General features: G+C 51.1%; 1 protein-coding gene across 1 annotated transcript in view; it reads right to left on the reverse strand.

The window, feature by feature from the left end:
- Positions 1 to 1,413, reverse strand: part of Slc38a3 (solute carrier family 38 member 3) — a 16,161-nt gene extending 14,748 nt beyond the window's left edge. The window contains exon 1 of the mRNA XM_031345088.1: positions 1,245 to 1,413. The gene's annotated coding sequence lies outside the window, so the exon portion shown is untranslated. The remainder of the gene's footprint in view (positions 1 to 1,244) is intronic.
- Positions 1,414 to 7,500: the final 6,087 nt, after the last annotated feature.

A 7,500-nucleotide genomic window follows, 5' to 3' on the forward strand; every position in this document is an offset into this window, starting at 1 on the left:
AAAAAAAAAAAAAAAACAAAAAAAAAAACAAAAAAACGTGCCGGGCACAGCATGGCCTCATGCATTCTTGACCCCTCCCATCACGGGGCTTCCTAAGGGAGGTTCTCACAGCTGTGCAGATGTTCTCTATTTCCAAATCGAACTATGCTTGGATTTATCTAGCTTTCTAACTCCCTATCACACAACGAGTGATCCAAGGGACTGGCTTCTTTTCTGGAAAATAAGCCCCTGTCCCAGACTGTGTGCCAGGGATCTCTTTTAGGGGAGAATATAATGGTGGGACGCTGAGAAAGCAGAAGGGGGAAAAACAGGACTGTTGGGCTAAAGGAGGGGTACTCCTCAGGGTGCAAGAACCTTTGATGTAAACCCCTTCCCTCCGCACACAGGGGAAGGCAGACCTGGGTTCAGGTCTCAGGTCACGTGGCGAGGGGGAGCTGGGCTTGGGGCGCAGTTCTCATGTGCCCCATTCTTCCCCACCTTCTCTAATGTAAACAAACGGCACACATTCGCTGTAGCCAATGGAAGGGACCAGTCCAGCAGGGGCGGGCTCATGAAAACTGAGTCCTGGGCCCTGGCTAGTTCTCACACCTCGGCCAGCCAGGCCCATAGGTGGACAGGAGCGCCCATTGCACCGGCTCCCAGGCCAAAGAGCCACGAGAACCCAGAGCAGGCAGTGCCCGCTGGCCCCACTGCAAATGGCACTGGTTCTGGGTCCAGCATGTACCCCGCGGCCCCTCAGGCGTCCCGGCCAGATCTGCCCTCAAACTGCCCAGAGAGCGGGATAAATATACCCGGATTGCCGGCGTGCCAGCCGGCGGATCTGCCTCTGAGGCGCCCGTCGGGGCAGCGCTCCAGAGCCTACTCCCGGCCATTCTTTAGTTGGTGCCCGCAGTTTCTGACTCGGGAAGTCGGTCCACTGTCTCTTGAGCCTCAAACTAGGTGTCCTGTGGATGTGACCCCGGGCTACTGTCCCCTTCTGTCCTGCTTGGCTCTACCAAGACGCGGAATCGACGAGGTGCCCCTCCCCGCACCCTGGCGCAAGCTTGGAGCTGGGTGCCTACCGGCAGGCTCACAAACCTGTGCTCTGGAGCTCGCAAGACTCTGATTCTCGGAAAGCTGGGACGCCTGCCCGGGTCTCGGGGTACAAGGAGAGCTACCCAGAGCCCACTATGGACTGAGGGAGGTATAATGGGTCCAGCCCGTCCAGCGCCCCTGGGTTGGTGGCTCTATACCCCCGGCCGTACCTGGCCTCGTGGTGGGCACCTTCAGCACTCCGTTCCAGAGGGTGAGATCCGCTCTGCTTCAGGCTGAGCGTAGGGCTGCAGCAGCAACTGCGGCGGCAGGGGATGAAGGGTGCTGGGCCCCGCCCCTGGCCCGCCCCCGGCCCGCCAATCCCTGGCTGCCCGAGGGAGGAGGGGCTGGTCCGGGGAGGAGCGGGGGCCTGGCCGGCTTGCCTCAAAGGGGCAGTCGGGTGCCCTTGGTGCCCTCGGAGCCTATAGGTGGGAGAGCCTGATTGGGGAGGGGTCGCTTGAGCCTTGAAGGATCGGGACGATGGTTCAGGTCAAAGCAGAGATCTTTGTGAGGACTGATGCTGCCCTGAACCCTTGAAACATTCTGCCCTGCATTTCTCTAAATCCCGAAGAGATCTTCAATCAAAAGGAATAGGAATACCTATTAAGCAAGGCTAAACTTCAGTGGAGGGCTTGGAATGGACGGCTTTCAGACTTACGCCTTTTCTACCTTGCCTGGGTCGCCTTTGCTAGCAGTGGTGGATGGATGGGGCTATCTGGATCAGTTTTTTCTTCACCCGAGATAGTACCTCTGAGGCTGAAGCAAATATGGTCTGTCTGGGACAGCGACAACAAGGGGAGATCGCATTGTCTCTTTTTAAGCCTTTGGCTCCTATGCCCTCCACTCTAAAAGTGAGTGAAGGCTGTCAGCCTGCTCATCAGAAACGAGGGGTGGGTGGGTGGGGGAATAACGTATGAGAAAGAGACTTTAGGGAGGGCTCATTCTTGGCTGGCAGTCAGTGCCACCTCTACCTGCTTCTCAGCTAGGGCTCTGCTGCTCAGAGGCAGGTGGTCGGGTAGGGAGCTACGGGAGGTGTTGACCTTTCAGGCTAAAGGGGCTGGAGACGACTCTTAAACAGCTGTGCCCCTTGTTTCTCAGCCACTGGCTCTGATCCGATTAATCCCATGGCTTCTGCTGTTCCTCTCCAAGCTGGACCTCTCTTGTCATGTCTACCTCCTGATGTCATATCTACTTCCTGAGGCTCTGAAGCATGCCTTCAGAGGCCAGGTCTCATCCCTTTCCTGCCCCAGGCTGGGAGTCGGGACTCCTCAAATCTAGAAGTCCTGGATTCCCTTCCTGTTGACTCATAGCACCACCACAGCCAAGCCCAGGCGTGCCTCAGTTTCCCTCTGTATCAGAAAAAAAGGGCTGTCTTGCCCCCTGGCCAGAGAGAAGGGGGGTAAAAAGAAAGCTATAAGCTGTGAACTGACACTAGATGCTGTCTAGGAGGGTCAAGGAGCTGAGGGACTAAGGAAAAAGGCCCTGGGGTGGCAACAACTCCAGGAACACAAGCCATCCAGTCCTACCTTTCCGGTAGCTAGATGACAGGAAGGAAAGATTTGCGTCCTTAGCTGAGGCTGACATAATTGCCAGACCAGAGCTTACTGACCATGTTGTGAAGGGCCATTAGATTCCCAACCTCTAAAAAAGCATGAGGAACTTGGTAGGGTGGCACGTGCCTGCAGTCCCAGCCCTCCGAGGGGAGCGGGGAGGACAAAATGGCTGAGATAGAATCACCTTGGATATCCACAGGAGATATTTGTCAAGAGGTAGTGGCCCCCACGGGCAGTTCCTGAGGGTCCTGACTAGGCTCAAGGTCACTCAGCATATGAACCTCTGAGTCCTTGGTCCAAATGGAACAGGCTGAGACTGGCTGTGCTGGGCTGCTGTGGGAGGCCTGGAGGCTAGCGTGATGAGGGGGTCCCTGGGTAGCGCCAATCACGTTTAAGCTGGGGGAAGGGCGGTTGTTTGCTGTTGCTAGGCCTGGACCCCTGCCAGGGTAAACAGAGCTCTGAGGCCTTCCTCACCACCTGCGGAATCTCCCAGCCCAGCCTGCATTAGCTGCACAGCCCAGATAGGACGCTGAGAGAGGCCAGGCACCTTCTTCCAGAGGTCTGAGAAAATGCCCATCCTTGTAACCGCCATGTTGGGGTAACTTTTTCAGGAGGGGGAAAGCTTTATAACTTGTGGCGTTAGGCTAACCCTTGCCTCTATTCCTCGATTTCCACATTTCAGGCACAGGCCTAAAAGACTGCCAGACATGTGGGATAGAGCTTAGAATCCTAGGATCTTTACAGACTCTCCTTCCAAGGTCCCCTAAGTGCCACCCCCTTCCCTCTTCCTTAGCCCTTACCTATCCAGCCTCCCGTGGGGCAGGCTGTTCTCATACCCCATTCTACACAGTTCCTCCAGACCCTCTATAAGATTGATGCCCCATATTCACCTCTAACCTAGTCCTTCTCAGATCCATGCATTCCACGGACATCTGCAGGCTCCTCCCTTACACACACACCACAACCTGCTCCTGGTCAGCCCACTCCCGACACAGCCTGGCCAACCACACGCGGTCCTACCGTTATTTAGAACATGCCAGATTTCATGCTTCTGTGCCTCTGCCCTTGCTTCCCCAGCCTGAGATCCTCACAGTCCTAAGTCCTTGGCAACCTCTGATTCATCCTTTAGCATTCAAAGGTGCCCAAATTGCCAAAGAACTAGCTCTTCTAGGTCTTGCCCTGGCTGCCCAATCAACCCCCCAACACACTCGGTCCCAGCCACAGCATCTTCATGTGCTCTGCGTAGTACATGTAGATGACAAACACCTATCAGAATATGAATGAATGAAATCCCACTGGAGGAGTAGCCTGTGGACCAGACTCAGCCCAGGGGATGGAAGCAATATGTCTAGGCTGGATGAGAAAGAACTTTCCAGGGAAAGCCGGGTACACTGTACAAGTCACACTACTAGATTCCAGGCTATGTATACTGTGTAATAAGGTGAAATACTTGTTTATCGTTTTTGTTTTTAAAAGATTTGTTTATTATTATATATAAGTACACTGTAGCTGTTTTCAGACACACTAGAAGAGGGCATCAGATCTCATTACAGATGGTTGTGAGCCACCATGTGGTTGCTGGGATTTGAACTCAGGACCTCTGGCAGAGCAGTCAGTGCTCTTAACGGCTGAACCATCTCTCCATCCCTGATGAGATATTTGTTAAGGAAACAAGTTGGGGACTTAAAGGGTTCACCGAGGAGGGGAATCTTGTTTCACACTCCAGAGTGGAAGAAGACCCAAAGCCATGTTCCTGAAACTCATTCATTGTTCAGTGCTCAGGCTACGCTTTGGGCATAAGCAGAGTCGAATGTCACACTACAGAATGCAAAGGAATGGAGGCAACCATAGGCAATCCTCTTATCTAGTCTTCCCCAGCTTGGCCCCCTAGAGCTGGTAGCTTCCCGGCCAAGGCCTGCTTCTGCAGGTCTGGCATGACTACCCTCTTTCCTCTGAGATCTGGCCCCTAGCTTCTCTGGCCACTGAAGCAGTTTAATGAGCCCAGGTCACATGGACCGTGCTGCTGCCCATGGGAGGGCTCAGCTCCCAGTGGTCATCCAGCCAGGCTTGACGTCAGTGGCATTAACCATCCACTTGTCTAATCTCTGGTCAGTGGCCGGGCCAGGCAAGACCTGTCAGAGCCAGAGCAAAAGATCATGAGGGCCCTTAGGGACATGTTGAGGTTGTAAGACAGACAGGATGGCTAGAGGGCACATAGTAAATGCCACCCCCACCCCATGACAGTTATGACCATGGTGTTCTGTTGGATCCTCTGCCCTGGACTCTAAATCAGCCACCAGGCACTAACTGAGCTGACCGACTCCTTAGAGTGTGTTCACACTGCCGTGGTAAGTGGGGCTAAGGATTTCTGCCTAGGAGACTGCCCCTCATACACCGTGCAGCTGAAGGCCAGACAGCGTCTCCATCACACAGGACTTAGGAATATGATTCTTCAGTCCCAGACCTTGTACGGTCCTGAGACTGTCTCTGGAGGGTGGAGTCTAGCTCACGTATAGAGTTGAACTTCTCTGCCCCTTACTCAAGAGCTTTCCCCAAACAGGGCAGCTAATGGGGTCTCCATTAGTCTGCCCCTCCCCTCCTTTTGTTTTTTTAAGGCAGAGTTTCTCTGTGCAGCCCTGGCTGTCCTGGACGTCACTCTGTAGACCAGGCTGGCCTCAAACTCACAGAGACCCACCAGCCTCCCCCAAGTCCTGGGATTAAAGGTGGACCATATATATATATAATTTTTTAAATAAAAATGTTCTAATTTTCTTAAAAATTTTACTACGTTTGTACATTTGCTGGGCAGTGGCAACACACTTTTAGTCCCAGAACTCAGGAGTTTGAGGCCAGCCTGGTCTACTAAAAACAAACAAAAAATTATAGTCATTCCCTTTCCTTTGCCCTTCCCACACCCTTCTCTCTTCCTTCTCTTTCTTTCTGAAACAGGGCCTCATTGGATAGAGCTCTGTATGTAGACCAGGATGGTCTTAGACTCAGAGAAATCTGTCTGCCTCTGCCTCTGCCTCTGCCTCTGGAATGAAAGGTTTCATACTATCGATCCTGGCTTTCCCTGTTTCCTTCAAAAGAGTTTTCACTTGAACTTACTAGAAAACCCAGAGTACTTTCCAAACCGTCATTGCTTTGTTCCTGTTTTGATATTTTTTTCTCATTAATTCATTAATTAATTTACTCACTTTAAGTCCTGATGCAGCCCCCTCCCTCCCTCCTCTGCTTCCAGTACCACCCTCACACCTCCTCCTCCTCCATACCCCCCCATAGGTACCAACCCACCCTGGCACAGCAAGACTAAGCCCCTCCTCTCCCACTGAGGCCTGACCAGTCAGTCAGTCCTGCTAGGGCAAAGGGATCCAATGACAGGCAACAGAGTCTGAGACAGCCCCGGCTCCAGTTGTTAGGGGGCCCACATGAAGACCAAGCTGCACATCTGCTATACATGCTCAGGGGGGACCAGGTCCAGCCTATGCATGCTCTTTGGTTGGTGGCTCAGTCTCTGTGAGCATGGGCCCAGGTTAGTTGACTCTGTATGTCTTCCTGTGGTATCCTTGACATTTTGATCATTTTTTGAAGACAAGCTCACATCATGTTCCCTATAAATCTGAGGAGGTCCTGAATCCTGATCCTCTGAAATCCTGAATATCCAGACGTGCACTACTATACCCTGCTAAAATATGTGTTTGTTCTTTAAGTACGTGAGTGTGAGTGTGTGTGCATGCACCTGCCTAGCACCTGTGTTTTCCTGGGATTTAATCCAGAACCTTGTACAAACATGACAGGGATTAACCACACGTGCCACCACATTCAGCATTTGAAACATTTAATGACTTTTTCCTAAGTATATTCCACAGATATCATTGCTTTTTTTTAATTTGCCACTAAAACAAAGAAATAAAATGATAAAATTGTGTTTTGTGTAGAAGTAAAATTCTTAAGATTCAAGGAATGGGGGGGGCAGTCAGTGACAGAGTACTTGCCTAGCATGTGTGCCAGGTAAGGCCGAAGCTAAGAGAGCAAAACAAACCAGTGACATTTGGGCTGTAGCTGCAGCTGTAGCTCAGAGGACACATTGTCTGGGAGTGAGGCACTAGGTTCAATCCCTACCACTGACAGAAATGACTGATATAATATGACTATTTTTGAATTTCATTTATTTGATTGATTTTTTGTTTTGTTTTGTTTTGTTTTGTAGTCTAGGCTGGCCTGGAACTCACTATGTAGACCAGGCTGGACTTCCTGGCTCTACTTTTTTTTTTTAAGATTTATTTATTTTATATATGTGAGTACACTGTCACTGTCTTCAGACACTCCAGAAGAGAGCATCAGATCCCATTACAGATGGTTGTGAGCCACCATGTAGTTGCTGGGAATTGAACTCAGGACTCTCAGAAGAGCAGTCAGTGCTCTTAACCACTGAGCCATCTCTCCAGTTCCCCCTGCCTCCTCTGCTTTTAAAGTGATGTGAGCCCTTGCTCCTGACATTAATGCTAAAAATTTTAAAGCTATTTTAATGTGTGAGAATACATACACACACACACAAGCACAGATATAGACATCTCAAAAAGCAACTAGTGGCTGAGAATTTTTTAGCATGGACAAAACCCTGGCTCCCCAGATCAAGAAAGAAGTGGGGGTGTTACACAATAAGAGCCAGGCATGGTGGTTTGTGGACTCCCAGTAGGTGGAGGCTGGATTGCTAGTTCCAAGTCAGGTAGGCTACATAGTACAATCTGGCTGAAAAACAAAAAAATCAGGTACAGTGGCACAGGCCTGCACAAATTGAAAATTGGGCTGGCAAGACGGCTCAGGGGGTAAAAGCTTTTAATGTTAGGCCTAATAGCTTGGCAATGACTTGGTA

Source organism: Mastomys coucha, unplaced genomic scaffold (assembly GCF_008632895.1).
Source record: "Mastomys coucha isolate ucsf_1 unplaced genomic scaffold, UCSF_Mcou_1 pScaffold23, whole genome shotgun sequence".
Lineage (NCBI taxonomy): Eukaryota > Metazoa > Chordata > Mammalia > Rodentia > Muridae > Mastomys > Mastomys coucha.